The sequence below is a fragment of the Nyctereutes procyonoides genome, unplaced genomic scaffold, assembly GCF_905146905.1.
Source record: "Nyctereutes procyonoides isolate TBG_1078 unplaced genomic scaffold, NYPRO_anot_genome, whole genome shotgun sequence".
NCBI classification, from domain to species: Eukaryota; Metazoa; Chordata; class Mammalia; order Carnivora; family Canidae; genus Nyctereutes; species Nyctereutes procyonoides.
This window is the reverse complement of record NW_026575044.1, coordinates 44,295,110-44,299,996: the sequence shown is the minus strand read 5'-3', so window position 1 is coordinate 44,299,996 and position 4,887 is coordinate 44,295,110.

Genomic DNA, 4,887 nt, shown 5'->3' with positions numbered 1-4,887 from the left:
TTTTGCTGATGGTTTCCTTCACTACCTCATAGAATGCATTTGGAAGCTTTTTTTCCTCTTCTATTTTTTGGAGTAGATTGAGAAGAATAAAAACTAACCTTTCTTTAAATGTTTGGAAGAGTTCACCTGTGAAGCTATCTGATCCTGGATTTATGCTTGTTGGGATTTTTTTTTTTTTTGATTACTGATAAATTTTCTTTGCTAGTAGTCAGTCTGTTCAAATTTTCTATTTCTTCTTGACTCAGTTTTGGGAGATAATATGTTTCTAGAAATTTATCCATTTCTTCTACATTATCGGATTTGTTGGCATATCGTTTTTTCTAACATTCTCTTTTAATCCTTTGTATTTCTGTGAGGTTAGGTGTTGTTTCTCCTCTTTTCTTTCTGATTTTATTTATTTGAATCCTCTCTTGATGAGCCTGGCTAAAAGTTTATCAATTTTGTTTATCTTCTTAAAGAACCAGCTCCTCATTAAATTGATCTGTTCTATTGTTTTTTGTCTCAATTTCATTATTTCTGCTCTAATCTTTATTATATCCTTCCTTCTACCAGTTTTAAGCTTTGTTTATTCTTTTTCTAGATCCTTTAGGTGTAAGATTAGCACTACTCCAAAGTGACTCCTGCCCTGCTGAGAGGGAAGGATAACCACACTCTTTCTTTCTTTCTTTCTTTCTTTCTTTCTTTCTTTCTTTCTTTCTTTCTTTCTTTCTCTTTCTTTCTTTCTTTCTTTCTTTCTTCTTTCTTTCTTTCTTTTCTTCTTTCTTTCTTTCTTTCCTTCCTTTTACCACAACAGTATGAAACTAGAAATCAATCCTAACAAACAAACAAAAAAAAACCCTGGAAAGAACACAAATGTTAAATAACATGTTACTAAAAAAATTAATGGATCAGCCAAAAATCAAAAAGGGAATTTAAAAATACATGCTGACAAATGAAAATAAAAACACAATGGTCCAAAATCTCTAGGATACAGCAAATGCTCTTCTAAGAGGGAAGATTATAGCAATACAGGCCTACTTCAAGAAACTGGCTGGACCCTGCTGGGGATGCTTGCAGGGAGTGTCAGGGCAGGAGCCACTTAGGAGGGATGCCTACCACTGGGGCAGGTTGGATGGAGAGGATTCATAGAAAAACTTGTGGGCAGTGCACGGTGCTAGCAAGATAGGTAGAGAGTGTTCTCACTGGTGTCCACAAGTGTCCTATCTAGGTTTGGGGAGTAGAGGGAGAAGTGGCACCTGACACTTTTGTTCTTGGAAAAGTTCCCTAAAAATCCCTGCTTCTCACAAATTCTGAGATTAAAAAATAAATCTTCATATGTTCCCCAGGTGATTTTTCAAACTATGGCTTCTATGCTGTATCTCTGTGAGTTTGTTATTCTGGCTCTTGAAGGGCGGGGATGCAGTTTCCTATTGCCCTCTGTCTCTTCTGGAGCTAAGCCCACTGATTTTTGGAGTACCTGGAATTAAGCCATACTAATTGTAAAAATTCACGAAGGCAAGCCCAATGGTTTTCAAGCCAAATATTGTGGGGAGCTGTCTTCTGAGGTCCTGGTTTCCCCATGCCTGAGGTGTCTGTTTTGGGGTGTAGCCTTTTCACTTCTCCATCTTGTGGTGTCCCATCAGTTTGTGGCTAGTCTCACTAGGGATTTGGTTGCCAACTGTGTCTCTATCTCTTCTCTTTTCAATGTGGCCTCCTGTCTACACTTAACCATGGAAAAATATGTTCTGCTAGTCTTCAGGTCATTTTCAGAGTTAGTTGCTCTGATGTGGCCATTATCTCAGTGTATCCATGGGAGGAGGTGAGCTCAGGATCTTTTTACTCTGCCATCTTCTCATTAATTTAACTGTACAATTTTTTAAGCTTTGTTAACTAGGTACACCTGTGTAAGTACCACTTGAATCAAGATATAGAATAGCCTCAGGCCTAAAGAAAGTTCCCTTGTTCTCCTTTCAGTCTACTCACCTTCCTGGAGCAAACATTGGTCTGACTTTCATCACAATAGTTTAGTTATAGAATCAAACACTGTGCATTCTTTTGTAAATGGCTTCTTTCACACACACATATTATTTTTGAGATTTATGAACATTCATAATGTTGCATGTATATATATATATATTTCATTCTTTTATTCTTATCCAATCAGCTTTATTACAGAGCAATTTACATACTATGGGAAAACAAAGATTCCCTGCATTCCTCAGGGCCTCTGTAAAAAAAGCCTAGACTCCGGAGATATGGCAATGCATATGATGGAAAGATAGAGGATCTGATTTCCCTTTCCCTAAAAACATTGTATTCTTCCTCTACCATGAGAAAAATATGTAGCCATTTGTCTCACTAACTACTCTTTCTAAAAGGACAATATATCTTTTCTTATCTTCCTGAGAGGGCCAAAAGGTGGCAGCTCAAATGATGTTCAAAAACTCCCGATGTTTATAGCAGCAATGTCCACAATAGCCAAACTGTGGAAGGAGCCTCGGTGTCCATCGAAAAACGAATGGATAAAGAAGATGTGGTTTATGTATACAATGGAATATTCCTCAGCCATTAGAAACGACAAATACCCACCATTTGCTTCAACGTGGATGGAACTGGAGGGTATTATGCTGAGTGAAGTAAGTCAATCCGAGAAGGACAAACAGTGTATGTTCTCATTCATTTGAGGAATATAAATAATAGTGAAAGGGAATATAAGGGAAGGGAGAAGAAATGTGTGGGAAATATCAGAAAGGGAGACAGAACATAAAGACTCCTAACTCTGGGAAACGAACTAGGGGTGGTGGAAGGGGAGGAGGGCGGGGGGTGGGGGTGAATGGGTGACGGGCACTGAGGGGGACACTTGACGGGATGAGCACTGGGTGTTATTCTGTATGTTGGTAAATTGAACACCAATAAAAAATAAATTTATTATTAAAAAAAAAAAAACTCCCAAGGTGCCCGGAATACTGGAGTGCCATCTCTTCAGGTATTTACATGACAAAAGAGACAAAGCTCAGACCTTGGAGGCCTGTCTAGGTCAAAAATAATCTAAGACATAAGGGTCTCTCTGGCCCCTGGAGAGATTTTACTGACATTCCAAAAAGTTGAGGTCGGAACCAAGGAGAAAATGTTTCTCTCCTTCTTTTCAAAGGAGAAAGGGAAGTAGCTTCTGCTTTCCTGTATATAATGAAGAGAAGCCACTGTTCTCTTATCTGTCAGGTGTGTTAAAGATTTTTTTTTTAATTTTTTTTTTTTATTCATGATAGACATAGAGCTAGAGAGGCAGAGACACAGGAGGAGAGAGGCAGAGACACAGGAGGAGGGAAAAGCAGGATCCATGCAGGGAGCCCGACGTGGGATCTGGGACTCGATCCCGGGACTCCAAGGTCGCACCCTGGGCCAAAGGCAGGTGCTAAACCGCTGAGCCACCCAGGGACCCCCTGCCAGGTGTGTTAAAAAGCACAATTCACATGAACAAACTTATTGCCTTTATTCAGCAACTCATGAATAGAGCAGCATCCCATCTAGCTGATGGAAAGGAGATCCTAAGAGCTGTACAAAATAGAAGGCTTTTATAAACCAGAAAGAGGGTAAGAGAAGGAAAAGAATATATTGTTTCAGACAAGGCCACCTTCCTGTGAGGGTGGGACAGGGGTTTATCATGCAGATTAACTCACTACTGCTGATCAGGTAGGTTTAGATTGACTGGTTAAAAATCACATTCCGGGATCCCTGGGTGGCGCAGCAGTTTGGCGCCTGCTTTTGGCCCAGGGCGCGATCCTGGAGTCCCGGGATCGAGTCCCACGTTGGGCTCCCAGTGCATGGACCCTGCTTCTCCCTCTGCCTGTGTCTCTGCCTCTCTCTCTCTCTCTGTGTGTGACTATCATAAATAAAAAATAAGTAAATAAAAGTCACATTCCTGGTAGAGACTGAAACTGCAATTGGTTTAGATTGGTTGGCTGATTGAGGCTCATCAGAAGTGACTCCATTTTGGGCCTATTGTCTCTCTCTCTCTCTCTCTCTCTCTCTCTCTCAGTAGGTATAACCCACCAGTTGCATAGAAAGTTTACATAATTTGAAGATAAAGAATTCAAGTATACATGCTTAGTAATTTAAGGACAACTTCATCACTTGTTTAAGTGAAACTAACAATTTCACTATGTGGAGAGGGTTTTTTTCTTTTTTGGTACCACCCCAAATAGTTTTCAACAGCAAGCATTGGAAATATTAAGTTAAGAATATGGTTATAGCACCCAATACTGATAAGATGGCAATAAAATTGCAATAGACACATAATGCTTGAGGTATTGTTAGTTGATAAGAGACTTGGAGTAATTCCATAGTCCCATTGGTAAGTAAATCTGAGAAAATAATTCAAAATATGTATAACAAGTTACTCGGGGTTGAAATGGCCATATGAATAATATGTGTACATCACCTTCCTCTTATATGTCTTCTATATGCTAGAGACTTTGATGTTTCCCAGAGCTGGAGTTCAGCTGCGTATACATGTTTCCAGTAAATTAGATGGCACAATAAAAAAGAGAGATACAAAGAGAATAGAAAAGAGAATACAAAGAGAAAAATCATAGTTCTTGAGATGATTGTCTTCAATTAAGAAGGTCATTCTCAAGGCTAGGTGGCATTTGCAGTGATACTCCAAATTTAAGGTGATAATCTATGTGACTCCAATATTCCTAGAAAAACTGTGATCTAGAAGAGAAATATATTATAGAAATAATATAATTATATCAATAGAAGCCCAAACAAGAATCCTAAAAAAAAAAAAAATCCTAAAACTTTAAGCATTCTCACAGTTGTCTGAAATATTTGGAGGTGAAAAAAAAATCATCCAACTATTTAATAGTTAAGCCAATAGATGAAGAATTAAAGAACTAAGACTTATTT